Here is a 15,715-nt window from a genome sequence, read left to right on the forward strand (position 1 = left end):
GTAGTACAGCAGGTCCAGGTGGAATGACTGGAGCATTTTTTCAAGATCCTTGGGAAATAATCAAGGAGATGTCCCTATTTGGAAATTAGAAACCATAGGCAAGTTTACAGTGAAATCAACATAGGAGTACATTAAACAGAAGTAAGAAAGGAACTCCATTTATAAAGATATATGGGTAAAAGGATTACCATTCAAAATGGGATTCCTAATATGGAGAATATGGAGAGGAAAAGTGCCAGTGGATGCTCTTATGAGAAGATGGGGAGTTGAAGGACCAACTAACTATTAGTGTTGTCTAAATCCTGATTAAGAAACCATTTCACATGTGTTTCTTAGATTATCTTTAGCTAACAGGACTTGGTCCTACTTTGCTTCATGTGCAGGTATTTTTATTAATAGATTGTCACTCAGAGAGACTATTCTTAGCTGGTGTAGTAAGGAAGTCAAAGGGATATCAATGCCTTATCATCAGTCCCTTCTAAGTATGATTATGTAGGAATTATGGAAAAGAAGGAGTAGCTTGAAGCATGAGGGGAAAGATGTGTCTGTTTATAAGGTAATATTCAATATTACTAGAAATATGGGTCTTTTCCTAAGAGTAAGGAATCCAAGACAAACGTTTCCCAATAGCAGGTCAGAGATACTGAAAGTGTTAGAAGGAAGGAAGCCTAAAATGAAGATTACTAAAGTGTTATGAAAGTTTCCTAACCCTGGATGGGTGATATACAATACTGATGGGGCATCCAGAGGCAACCCAGATATTAGCTCATATGCTTTCTGTGTAAGGGATGACAAGAGAGATCTAGTTTATGCAGAATGAGCTAAAATGAAGGATACGTGTACTATTGAAGCAAAAGCTAAGGTTATTTTGCAAACATCTAATCATGCACATGCAACACATACAGGGCAACTAATAATTCAAACTAATTCATTATTGATGCATAAAATTTTATCAAGGAATGGAAGTATCCATGGCATGTAATGGATTATGTGGACCAAATATGAAAACTAATGCAGAATAGGCAAGTACAATATCAACATATTATGAGGGAAGGCAATCAATTGGCAAATTATCTAACTAATTTATCCATTGATAAAGAAGGCTTTACAATTACAAGTTTTCAGCAAATGGAGGTAAGAGGCAGAAAGATCTTAAACACTGACAAATTACAATGTCCATACATAAGGATAAGAGCAACAAGAGTGTAATCGGGCTGAATAGGCTACATAGGTCAGAGATATTTACCAGAAGGAAACTACAAAAGCATAACAAGTTTCCTAGCCTAATCTATAGCAGCCTTTAAAAATGACTCTCAGCAAAAGGGGAAGGTCAGGTAAGAGGTTGGCATTTGAAACACCTGGATAGAATACACCAATCTATTTGTATACGGCTCTGAGCTTCTCCTTATCTACCTCCCTTCAATAACTACAAAGAAGAGTAGACCAAGCAGAGTAAGGAAGAAATAAATCTGAGCTATATGTTAAAGATTAAAAAGTAGAGAAGTCAGGCCTTACACAGATCTGATATAATATCTAGGAGCCTGATTCCTTCAACATAGCACAAAATGACAAGTTTCAACCCATCCACCGGAGAACACACCTGGAAGCAAAGAAATAAAGTTTTAGTAGAGAAGATAAGCAAACAGATAGCTCAAAGAAGGAGAAGATACCAATTTTTGAGAGCAGCTAAGCATATGACCAGCTACAGTCCATGGAGGTTGATTGATCACCCAAAATAACAAGAAGAAGAACTCCAAATTCCAAGTACAAAGAGCCAATATCTCTTAGCTGGGATAGGAGGAGTATCGGTGGAGAAAGGGGAAGATAGGTTTAGGAAACCTTTACATTGGTTTATATGTAAGAATAGATGGGAATGGGCCGGTTTTTTCAGAATGGTTGGCCCATTTTTATTTATTTGTAATAAAAATGGGTTGGGCCACTTGATGTAAATAGGAAAAAAATACATAAACTAGCATATTTAAGTATTAAATTACAAAAAATAACAACACTTTTATCAAATTATATTTTGTAGCATATGTATTTATATTTTTGTAACAACAATTTGCAAAAATACAAAATATATATCGATCATAAGGGCAGCAAAAATCATATGTATTTGTATTTTTGTAGCAATAGTTTGCAAAAATATAAAACGCAACTTACTATATTATGTAATTATGAAACTATTGCTATAAAACTCATAATTAAGGGGATAAGTATGCTATTTCTGAATTTTGCCCATGTAAATATTTCAGTGGTTATTAATAAAAACGTATTAAACCAAAAAAAATATTGGACACAGTACTACAGGCTCATGGAATAACACCCTCCTATTAGCCAAAAGACAACCTTTATCCCTTATAAATAAGGACCCTTATTCATTGTAAGGGAATGAGTTTTGCTCATCCTAATCTATTAAGCAATAAAAATATCTTAGCTTCTTCATTAGCCGTTCTTAGTTTTTTATACTCTAATTCCTTGAAATCAGACACTCTCGATCCTTGTTTGGTAAGAACTAACGCTCGGCTAAGCTATGAGATTCCTTGGTTTACTTAATCTTTCACTTATGTTATTTATTCTTTGTAAACATTTACCAATAATCCAAAGTTAATATTGTCATACGTGCTTTTAACTCATGAATAAATTCAACTTATACCAAAAAGATCACAAACAGTTTGGCACCATTCGTGGGTTCAGAGCAACTGCGTGGGTTCTTAGCTTTGTGACCACTCATAATTTTCTTTATGTGTTTATCTTTATAGGAAATAGGCCATGACGAAAAAATTATGATCGTATCGAGGATAATGCCCTTGAGCAAACTCCAAAGTCCAGTGACTTGATGCAAGAGGGCTCTGGGGTTAGATCGACCCTTTTAAAAAATCAAACATCTCTCGATGTGGACACTGCAAATGTGAAGGAGGCATTGGAGGCCTATTGATTTGGACATTAATGATGAGGCACCCGATGTACAGGATTTGCAGGAGCTCTTAAAGAGTCTGAATACGATCCACAAGCAATTGTTGGATAGGATGAAGGGGCAAGATAGGCGAATGGAGGAGCTGTAGGCAGGATACGTACAAGGGATTCTTATTACTTCATAGAAAAATGATGAAGAGAAGCTGGATGACCATGTGCTGGATGACCAAATAGAGGGAGTGATGATGATATGTGTGGATGATGGGACCAAAGATATTGAATCTACGATGAGTGTGTTGGAATTGCTAAGGAGGGAAATAAAAACACAATACTCCAAGCTCAACTCTCGGGTGAACCATATACTGGGTTGACCCACCTGTGGTCAAATGGTCCATTCTAAAGGTACCTTACATGGCCCAACTGCAATTAGACCTATCCTTATTAAATTTAAGATGCCAAACATCCTAAAATATGATGGGAACTCAGATCCCTAGGAGCACATACTGCTTATCACCACAATTCTCAATGGCAATGACTTGACTAAAGACTCAAAAAGAAACTCTTGGGAGGAGCTTTGGTATGGTGATCCCTTCTGCCCGAAAACTCTATTAACTCATTTAACATGCAAAAATATATCTTCATAAGAACTCATGCCGGGGCTAAGAAGGTGCAACCCCCATAAAGAGACATTTTTAAGATCGAACAGAGAGATGAAGAGTTGCTTTGAAAGTTTGTGGCTCGATTCCTGAAGGAGAAGATATAGCTCGCAATGGTGCTCGACGATTTGGGCTGCTGAGACCTTCACTAAAGGGCTAAACCCTTAAAGCTTAATTGACTTTTTCAATCTCAAATAGAGCTTGATTGAGTTTGAAGCAACAACTTGGGCCAATGTGCACAACAATTATGAGTTAAAAATCAAATCAAGGATGATTGCAGGTGAGTTATCGGTCTACCAAGAGAACATGAAGCTGCCTAAGGATCTAGAAGAACTCGTGTGGATTCACATATAGTTTAGCCTAGAGCCTAAGGTGATGGAATGTCTGAAAGGGAGTAGCTCAAGGACGCTAAACCCCATATTTTACGAACTCGAGGGTTAATACCAGCAGGGGAAGTAGATACTGCTCATTAAAGAAGTCCCGACACAATCGACAGTTAGAAAGAGAACCCTGGCGAAGGGAGCTATAGTCTTGAGAGGTAAAACACCCATTACGTATGCCATTAATGGCACTCTAAGCTTTTAGAATATTACTTTAATGTCAGCATAGAATGACTAGTATCGACAATCTGAGATATGAAAGGAACCTAGTTCTCAAATCCTCTCTGAACAAACCCAAGCACTAGGGACAGAAGTTTCTGGTTTGAATTCTATGGGATGCATGGCCACGACATTGGAGATTGCCGCCACTTGTGAAAATAATCATTGACCTACTAAAGGGTAAAAACCTCAAAGATTTCCAGAGTGAGTGAGCCAAGGGAAATTATGGAAAAGGCTATGAGAGAAATTAGGTACTCACAAGGATAAGAGCTCCCCAAAAGACTAAAAGCTGATCTTTGGCTTAAGCGAATTAGGTATGTCCCTATTCTAGTGTTTTTCTCATCTCATGGATATTTGTTAATGAGTCTTTTGCATGCATGCCCCAAGAACAGTCAAATGCAACGGCGAAAGACCTATGAGGACAAAGCTTCACTCTTTTTTCTTTCGAATAGTTTTTATCTCAAAAGGGGTTTTTCTAGCAAGGTTTTTAATGAGGTGGCAGTAGGGAATTTTAGGGAAGTTAGGATGTCTTTGTTTGCTCTCATTTGTAAAAAATGGTTGATAATGATGGAATGAATGAAAAACTTAAGGAAATTAGCACTTACTCTACTTTTTGTTTGAGTTCTACTTTGATTTTTAGAAAAAAGATTCCTCAGTCAAATAAAAATTCAATAGCAAGAATCTAAGAGGTTGAACACTCGACTCTTTATAAACTATGAGATGGCTCTAGGGGCAATTTCCCTAAAACCCCAACTCCCCACAAGTTAAGAGGAGAAAACCTTATGAGGGATCTCTCTGTAGCCTAGAAGAGAGGTAAGGCTATGACTTCAGGATCCCCATGAAATATCACAAACGAAAAATAATAAGTCTACGCAACCTAATACTAAACTCGAGACTGGCTTCTACAAGCAAAGGTGTCTGGCACTTGACCTTACTCGAAAGTTTATCACGGAACTCACACGAACTAATCATCCAATAATGAGAAAGCTTAGCACCATCACAAAGGTGGGCTAGGTACGCTCGAAGGTAAGGTGTATGCAAATAATTATATGTGGAAAATTACATTAGTGCTCGAGTCTAAAGAAGTTAATATCGACTATTCAGAGTTTGATACTTCAACAGTACGTGCTATAATGTCTCGGAGACGTTCAAAATTTGACAGAAAATAATATGAAATATGCTAAGTATCTCTCCTCACTTTGTTGTGGTTAAATTAGGCTAAAACACCCAAAGATCAAACCTAAGAACCATAAAAAAAGATACGAGAGGCTCGGAAAATAAAAAAAATAAGTTAGAGAGTAACCTTTGATGTCCATAACAAACTCGATACTTGTAAACTTATCATAAAATGCATAAACCCCAAGGAATATACAACCTCCTAAGAGGCACCTCAAGGGGAGTATTCCCCACGATGGATGGTTTTAGCAAAATCAATTAAAACAAACAAATGTACAATACAAATAGGTTTTAGTATCATATACAAAGTTATTATAAAAGTAAAAATCATTACAACAAAGACTTTCTAGCAATAAAAGAGCATCCAATATGACATAAGGTGCCAAGCCCCTTCTCCTACGACATGGTATGATTTCCTTCTCATATAATGAGAATCCATCCAAGTGATTCTCTTCAATAAAACTTAAATATAACTGATTGTAATGATGGTAAGATCAAACCAGGCTATTGCCTCTAACTATGCCAACTACTCTCGCAAACCATAAATACCATAGCTATTAGAAGAGGTAAAATGGTCAAAATACACCAAACGTTGAAAATCAAAATTAGGTTCATTACATCATCCACCACTTAAACATTTGTTCATCCTCGAATGGAAAAGAAAAAAACCAAGATTGTCAAGCAACTACAAATACTTATAGTAGACCTCATACAAACACTTTCAATTAAAGTACATTTATAGTACCATTTTTTCTTCCTACCATCAAAATCCTCTCTTATTTTTAACTCTTAAGACTGTATCTCTAGCATCCAAAACAAAAAAATTCCCCAAATCTAATTTCCATATATTTCATTTATTTCTAAACGCATTAACTGAGTTGATCATACTCATAGTTCTGTACATACCTAACTCACCAAAACCCAATATAGTCACCATAAACCAATAATTGTATCCAAAATCTAGTGCTAAGTCTGTATCAATAAAATGCCATGACTTCACAAATCTTTATTCACTCTTCCAGAATCGCTATTAGTACCAAAAACACTTACAAATATATTGCCATTTCCCACAATTTTGAATTTTGAATTATCGTTTTCCTAAAAAAGAACTATGCTTGTTTTGAGCCCACTCTATGTATTTTTTGTTAGATATGGCCTTGTTAAGCATTATAGCACTAGTTTTAAGTCTTAACGCACTGTTCTATGAGCTAAAACAACTAGCTCAGAAATTAATATCAATTCTATCAAAATCTTCAAATATCATTGTCATGACCTTAAATCGATCCATAATGGTAGCTACTATAACCCTAGTAGGTAAGGTAAGCCTATTTCCATATATGGAAGTAATAAGTGTACTGCACCTAACTGCACATGCAAGTGTACGTGGTCGTACAAGTAATAAAATGGCTCTTGCGAGCTGAATATTGATTCCAGGGACTTGGCAGTTAGCAAACAAACCAATTCAAGTATTACTATTAAGATTAAACCAGTATAATTTGTATCCAACAAAAGTTTGAGTTTTATAAAGTAAAATTAACAATGAACAGTAACAAAATTTAAAAGTGTTGTCAATACTAATTCGAAGAGTTCTAGGGTCAAGGCATCTTAAACAATCATACAAAGCTATACAATCACATTGGTTAAGTTGACTACCTTAGTTGTTTATTCACGAGTTTAATATCATGATTATGGTATTCTGAGCCTCTAATCGTCTACTTAAATTAGCCTCATAACTACATCATTGAGTGTGGATATGGGAACTAATTCAAACACATTTATATTTCATTTTGTATTTGAGCCAAATAGGGAAAATTAGGTATAATTCTATCCTAACTGCGAATATAGTCTTTAACTCATCTAAAAGACAAGAACCTATTTTGTATGTTCCATGTTCTAATCTAATGTTACTCCTTCCGGGCTCACAAAAGAAACATTGATGTATTGTAAAGGTCTCGAATCAATAGAATAGTAAATACAAGAACATAAGAACAACCAAATATGATCATCAACTTAACCTAACTTAAATGTACGCTAAGAAATCATGTTCATAGACCTAACCCTATAAAGAGGGTTTTAGCCACTCATAGTCATACAAAGAATCACCATTAAAGAGTTCATAAGTAAAACTACAAGAAACTAAAAGTTCAAAGAAGAGAAATCCTAGAGTAGAGCCTTTGGTGCCTTCTCTTCCCTCCAGTCTTGTGTTGTTCCAAAAATATCTAGTAAATATGGATAAGTACTCCTTATATAGTGATTTAGGTCTTACAAAGTCTTCCTCATACGAAAAGTATGCATTTACAACTTTGACCCTAACTTAAGTAAGTGAAAAATAGCTTTTAGACGTCCTGAAGAGGGGGAGGGATTGCACCACATAGACAAAGGGGGTGCAATGCAGGACCATATAACAACCAAGATAGTGTTCCCTTACCTAGTTTATGTGGCACAAGGCCCCTCCCATGCTATGGTGATGTGACGCGGGGCCCCCTCTTCAGGGTGAGGGTTTGTCCAGTTTTTGCTCTTTTTCTCTTGTCCGCTTGTTCCTTGTTTCCCCACTTGTGGATTTTTTGTAGACTTTATTTATATTTCATAGATCCTTTAATGGGATCCTATAACAACTCATGAAAAACCTTCCTTTCAAAAGGCAACAAAGAAAAAGAAAGTGTATGTTGCAAAGAATGAATTGATAGAGGTGTGGAGTTAAACTGAGATAAAACAGAATCAAAAGGGATATGAGCTTTGGCCAGTAATAAAACTAAAGATTTACATGGGTCTTAAAGCACAAGGTGTGACATACTCTTGAATGGGGAGGGTATTTACCTTAAACAAAAACAGGTGTGTCAGGAAACAATGTAAAGTCACCCCTATTTCTTACCGCACTTTCCTCAGGTCGAACGACTATCTCTTCTTCTTTCTTTCTTTTTTTTTGATACTTTATTGACAGGGTCAGGGACTTTCTCACTGGGCAAGCACATCTGATTCATCAGTCATTTCTTATATTAGTCCATATAGCACAATAGAGCTCATCAAAGTATACTACAACAAGCATAACTTAGGCTAGTTTAACTAGTTTCTTGTGTAAACTCTATTTGATCCTTTTGACTCTTGACTTGTTTCAAATGCACTTCAAACACTATAAACATGTAACTTAGCATAAATGTACACAAGTACACACTTTATACTTCATTAAGCATATCAAGTTATCCTCAAAACTTAGCTAAACACATGTGGATAATAACATTTAGGTGTACAAATATTCCTAAGATCACTCCACACTTAAATATTTGTTCATCCTCGAACAACTCTTTACACTAATCACAATCAAGGAAAACTCTATGTAACTCCTTACACTAAGACACTCAAGCTAGAACTACACCGACTACATGAAAAGCAAGTTCCACATTAGACATACCAGTTTACAATAGAAAACCATTTCAATACTACTTCAAGACTTCCTTACCTTAAAAATTAACTCTAACAACTAAGTAAACTCATATACCTTACTCAACAAAGAGATCATATAAGTCATCCATCTATCCTAAAACATGAGCCCTCACCACAAGAGAGTCACCCATATTCACTCACAAATATGCAATTAATCGTAGGAATGGGTGCAAGAATCAAATTTTGCTCACTCTCACAAAGAATTCAGGTCACATAAGATGAAACATAGGCTTGATCTTAGTGTAGTACTCTACTAATATCAGAATATCAAATCTCAAGATCAAGCAAGACTTAAAGAGTTGTAATGTAGGCTAAGGGACTGATAGGAATTAGTTTGGTCAGTAATGGTGACTATCTTCCCTAAGAGCTTTAATACATCACACTTTACATTAAACTCATCTCGAACCCACCTATTTTCCACCACTTTTATCTTTCCACCTCTATTTTGTTTTTCCATATCCCTTTAAGCTAGCTACACATCTTTAGGAAGGAGTATTTTCTATCAACACAATTTACTTTTGATAAATTTTTCTTTTTATTACACTACTCCCCACCAACAAACATAAACTTTTTAAACACACCCATAGTTAATACTTTGGGGCTTCACATTCACTTTTTTCTTCTTCAATTTTACACTTCTTAACATCTTTATTTTTCACCAATAAGCTTAGGTGTTTTGAATCAAATTCTAGTCAAAGGATGACAAAGAATAGGCTAAAGGCTTAATGGGGCTAACTAAGGTCATGCACAAAGGGTAGATAAAGCAGGTATAAAACATGGTTATCACATAAATAACTATATCATTTGCTAAACTCAATATTCTTTATTTTGCTTTGAAAACACACCGATAAAGTTCTAGACATCAATATGAAAACAAGGAATATAACAAAAATCTCAACACACATGGCACATATTTAAATCAAGGCGGATCCCAATAGACTCTCAACCAAACAATTGTAACAATTCAAATTTAAGATAAAATCACACAAAAGTCTTATAAAAGAGTCTAGGTATTTAACCCGACCCGACCCGAGGCCTTGTCGTAGCGGGCATCCTAAGTCCGATTGAGATCGAAGACCCCCCTTCCCCCCAACATCTAACCCAAGTTCCATCCACCTGCCTTGAGTTGGCTGAATTTCGAGCATATAACAAGATAGTGTAACGACTCATATAAAGACTCGGGGATAGGATCACGACTGTGACCGACCCAATCGAGTTCAACCATCCCAAACCAACAGTCCAACCATATTAAACCAAATTAAAACCAACTGATCCATAATCCAAACTATGTCCATATGAGTTCCATAATAATTATATATAATCCCAAAATGAAATACGATAGAATAGTAAGAAATTTTATCCAATGATGTCTGCCCCAATACCAATACCAATACCAATACTAAGGCTGACACTAATACCAATCCCGCCCAGTCCAACCTAAAGTAGTTCTATAAAAGACTCTAAGTAAAAGAATATAAATATCCAATTGGGACATACCCCAATTATAGCCAAAACCAATATTCATAAATAATCTAGAGTATGAAATAACATCCATGAAATGAAGCCTTCTGAATAGATGAAAACTCACAACTTTAATCCAAAGCTGACCCCCGAGTATCTGATTGCCAAGAAGGAAGAGTAGAACATCCGGTTCTTGCATCGCGTGGGGGTACAACCGCCCAAAAATGGGTTAGCGGGTGAATGCTAGCATGAACTCAGTATAAGAATAAAATAATGCCAATTATAAAACCAAGTAATACCATCCATATGCTCACAAGCCATATACATACATATATATATGTGTATATAGATATATATAACCATACTGGGAAAGAGAATCGGGTTTAGCACGCCAGTAAAACCTTTATCTGGGCTGTGTAGCTTTGCTGTCCTAAGCTACCCACCAGCTATATGGGTTTAGCTCCCCCTGTTGAAAGGGTCCCAGTGCGTGAAGCCAAATGGCCATAAAAAAGAACCTCGGATGACTAGTACATCCCCCAAAATATAAAGTGTGACATCATGCACATAGTCACTAGGACCACACCTCACGTAAGCAAATATGAGTTTCTAGTTTTGATCCCCCTAGGACCTCTTCCTTTTACGGCTTTACTACACACCCTCTTTTAAGCCCAATTAAAACCAATACCAAACAACCAAACTATTTTCCATTTATTATTAAACAAGGCCATTAGTAGTGGTATCGTCATACCAACTATAACTTGCAATTACTGTTCTTAGCCGAACCTTTTTGAGATCAAGGGATTCACAGGTACCCATAGATCATATTATCCAATTAACTTAGGGGATTCCCATGTACCCCACAAGTATGTTTATTAAGTCAAACCATTAAAAAACCATTTAAAACATTCATATCATTTAGGGTTCCATTACTAAGTTTAAACCATGCATAAGTTCCATTGAAAAACCAATATTATAGTGAAAGCATTGTTATAAGCATTTTATCAAACACATTGGGGGCATAGTATTTCCAAAACCAAAGTCCATTACCAAATAACCATTTCCATGCAACCAATTATCCAAAAAAACTATTAATGAATATAAAAGCATAACTAAAACATGGTAAAACCATAACTAAGCATTTATAACCAAAACCCCCAAATTATATATGAAAACCCAAAATCATAGTACATTCAAATCATGAAAACATTTCATAAAACCACTCCTTTAGTTTGAACTAACAATGAGGGATGAGAACATGACTTAAACCAAGATGATGATGGAGAGAAATCACTAAGACAAGCCCCAATTTACTCCTCATGATGAAACCCTAACTTCCTTTGCCCAAGAATTCTAGAGAGGATTTAAGAGTGTTTTCTAAGTGTTTAAGAATGGAATAGTAAGGCAAATAACTTGCCAAGAGGAATATAAGTCTTGGGACCTCATTAGGATAAGTGAGGAAATGTCCAGATTGCCCTCACTTAAACTGCACTTAATTCTCATCATAGGTACGACTGACCCTTATGAGTCGTATCCATCCTGTAAGAGTGGTATCCACCTCTCGGACCCTAGGCTTTCCCCTTGGACCCAACACTGTCCAAGGTATGACACACACAAACACAAGTTGTATCCAAGTGTAAGACTAGTACCCATAAACCGTGCCTCTGGCAGAATAGAAACTGGGAGGTTTGAACGCTGACCACTATATGAGTCTTGGGTATGACTCGTACCCTGGCTTATGGATCATGACAAGCTAATCGCACTTAGATCTAAACTAAGTTATTAATTCTAAGGTTAAATGAAGATTCCAAACAATCGGTATCCATCGATACGACTCGTACCACCCAAGTCATACCCATTCTAGTGACTAAATCTATCCCACCAACCAACACTGGTCAGCATATGATTGGACCATACCACCCATACCCAAGCATGGAAATCATTTCCCTAAGTCGTATCTTACCCAAAAACCAGAAATCACAGAAATTTTTTAAGGTCCAGAAACCAGGGCGTTTCAGTCTGCCCCACTAAGAACATTCATCCCCGAATAACGGATAAGGTAGGGGTAACCACACGCACGACTCATTTGCATTATCAAATATATTTTCAATATTTAACAAAGTTTAAAAACAAAGATGCAAAGATATTAAACTTTCTTTTAACAAATTAGAAAATAAAGATGTGTTGAAGAACACATACCTTTAGCATGAATCCCAGGAGAAGAAAACATATGTGGATAGTTGGATTTCATGTTCTCCTCCATTTCCCATGTACCTTCTTCCACCTTATGGTTCCAAAAAAGAACCTAGCCATATCCTTAGTTCATAATTGATGACACTGCCTGACTGCCTATCCAAGATCTCAACTGGGACCTCTTTATAAGACAAAGAGTCCGAGACAACCAACCCCTTCAAAGGAACAATCGAAGAAGGATCACCAATGCACTTCCTTAACATAGAAACATAAAATGCCGGATGAACGTAGCTCAAACTAGAAGGAAACTCCAATTCATAAGCTACATTACCAACCCTTCGCAGAACCACATAAGGACCAACATATCGAGGACTAAGCTTTCCCTTCTTACTAAACTGCATTACTCCCTTCATGGGAGATACCTTTAGGAACGCTTTATCCCTAACCTCAAACTCCAAGTCTTTACGACTTACATCCACATAGGACTTTTGGCAACTTTGGGCAGCCTTAAGTCTATCCTGGATCACCTTTACCTTTTCTATAGACTGATAGACCAAATCTGGACTGAATATATATGCCTCACCAAGCTCGAACTAACCAATAGGTGATCTACACCTCCTACCATACAATGCCTTAAAAGGAGCCATACCAATAATAGAATAGTAGTTATTTTTGTAAGAAAACTCTACCAAAGGTGGATGCTCAGCCCAATTGCCACCACAATCAATCACACATGCCTCAATCATATCCTCCAATGTCTGAATTATTCTCTCCACTTACCCATCCTACTGTGGATGAAAAGTAGTATTAGACTAACTGTGGTACCCAACTATTTCTGGAAAGACCGCCAAAAATAAAATAAAAACTGCATACCACGATCAAAGATAATTGAAACAGGTAACCCATGCATCTTCACAATCTCCTAAAGGTACAACTTTGCAGAATCCTCTATAAAAAAAGTAGTTCTCACTGGCAAGAAGTGACCAGACTTTATCATTCTATCCACAATGACCCAAATTAAATCAAATTAGTTTCGCGATCGTGGAAGGCCGGTAATGAAATCTATATTGATTACCTCCCATTTTTATTTGAGAAAATCAATTTCTTGATACAACCCACCAGGCCTTATGTTCTCAACTTTAACTTGTTGACACACCAAGAACTTGGCCATAAAATCAGCCATATCCCTTTTCATACCATTCCACTAATATATCTTCTTGAGATCATAATACATCTTCTTCAATCCGGGATGTATAATGTAGCGCGATTCATGTGCCTTAGCTAAGATCCTTTGCTGCAAACTGTAATGCCCTATATTTTAGGCTATAATATAGACCATGATTTCGATGCGTTGATAATCCCGAAGCCATAAATCCTATGATAATATGGTATGTTAATTATTTGTGTAGTATGTGAATCTATACAAGTTTAAATTTGGACCATAGAGGTCCTTTGAATCAAGGACGAGTTGAAAACTACTTTGATCGATTAAGTTTAAGTGGATATTATAATTTATGTCAACTTCTATGGACCATGACTCTTTTTATATGTCGAATTAAAGAGCCTACTATGTGTAAAATAATATGTTTTTGAGTTAGCTTTCCAACGATACCAATTTTGCTAAAATCCGGCACCCGAGCAAGAAGTTATGGCTTTTCAAAGTAGAATGCGTCGCCTAACCAATAACACATGGCCACTGGAAAGCATATGCGATAGCATATGCGGTGCCTATGTAAATATAGGTGATATCATATGCAGCGGCTATGTAAATATAGGCGATATCATATGCGGAACCTATGTAATGGTTTCAAGTGACTTAAACACTCCATTTTTGAGGAAAAATAGTCCTTTTCCTACCCTTATTCAGCCATAAACACGAAATTCAATCCCCAATTCTCTAAAATACATCCACATTCATCTAAAAATTCTCAAGAACACTCCCAGGGGTTTTAAACTAAAACCCCAAATAAATCAAGATTTAACCGTGGGTTTTCAAAATTGATTAGAGATTCAGAATCCCCAATCCATAGGCTTCAAGAAGCACCCATTATTTTCTAGATCCTTAGTAGAGTCTACAGACAAGGTTGTCTTAGAGTTCAGTTGGTGATCCTTCTTTGCTTTGGAAGGCTTAGTCATTTAGGTATTTATTTCAGTATGGTTTTTGGTCTGCTGGGGGCCTTGTCCCAGTTATTCAGATAGTAAATTGATAGAGATTTCGCAAACTGTTGCAGATGTTTATTAAATATTATTGGGCATGTTTTTAGTCCTTTAACTATTTTAAATTATTGACCATGTTTCCGTATTATTGTGTCTTATCCGTATTATTTTGATCATATGAATTATATGCATGATTACCAGATAGACAAAGGGCGTTCCGGGCCTTCAGGTTCAGGAATGCTTGTCACGGCCAGGGCCCTGGTTTGGGTTATGAAAAACTTGGTATCAAAGCACAGTTCATGGTCCCAGGGTGTCTGCGAAATCACATCGGGTAGAGTCTTGGTTATGGGTGTGTAGCGCACCACACTTATAAGCAAGAGGCTACTAGGCATTTAGGAAATGTTTTCTTTCTTTGTGATTTAGTTCATACTTCAGAGTCTGAACTATCCCCTAATCAATGATCTCTTGTATTTCAGAAACACAGTTATGCCTCCACGTTGTATCATCGATCAGAATGCTCTGGCAGATAAGGTCCGTCCCACCCATGGGATGCGGACCCATAACGGATCTCACACTTCACAACCTGTCCCTACTCCAAGAGTCCCTCCAGTCCTGACCAGTCCACCTCGAGCTTCGCAGACTGATGTCAACCGTCCCCCAACTGCTCAGAGAGATATTTCAAATGCAGAATTCAGACAGTCTATTCATGTGCTGACATAGTTGGTAGCTAACCAGGCTCAACAATCAGAAGATGTTGGGTCTGCATCTATTACGTCTGAGGCTACTAGGGTCAGACATTTCATGAAAATGAACCCACCTAAGTTCACTGGAACCAAGGTGGAGGAAGATCCATAGGAGTTCGTGGATGAGATGGAAAAAATATTTAAGGTAATGCATGTGGATGAGGTTGAAGGGGTGGAACTAGTAACTTATCAGTTTAAGGATGTTACAAATCAGTGGTATGCCGACTAGAAAGATGCAAAAGGTGAGAGTGCTACGCCCACAGTTTGGGGCAAATTTGTGGAAGCTTTTCTTGATCGATTCTTTCCTCTGGAGTTGAGGGAGGCCAAAATAGAAGAGTTTATGAATCTGAAGTAGGGCAGTAAGAGTGTCCAGGAG

The 15,715-nt window shown here is 36.9% G+C and overlaps 1 long non-coding RNA gene across 1 annotated transcript; it reads right to left on the minus strand.

Moving 5' to 3' along the window:
• Positions 1-1,062: 1,062 nt before the first annotated feature.
• Positions 1,063-1,877, minus strand: LOC107848574. The gene is made up of 3 exons (XR_007046684.1): positions 1,671-1,877; positions 1,516-1,600; positions 1,063-1,426 (listed from the first exon to the last, which is right to left on the minus strand). It is a non-coding gene; the product is annotated as an uncharacterized LOC107848574 (long non-coding RNA).
• Between the last annotated feature and the right edge of the window lie 13,838 nt (positions 1,878-15,715).

The sequence above is a fragment of the Capsicum annuum genome, chromosome 11 (genome assembly GCF_002878395.1).
Source record: "Capsicum annuum cultivar UCD-10X-F1 chromosome 11, UCD10Xv1.1, whole genome shotgun sequence".
Lineage (NCBI taxonomy): Eukaryota > Viridiplantae > Streptophyta > Magnoliopsida > Solanales > Solanaceae > Capsicum > Capsicum annuum.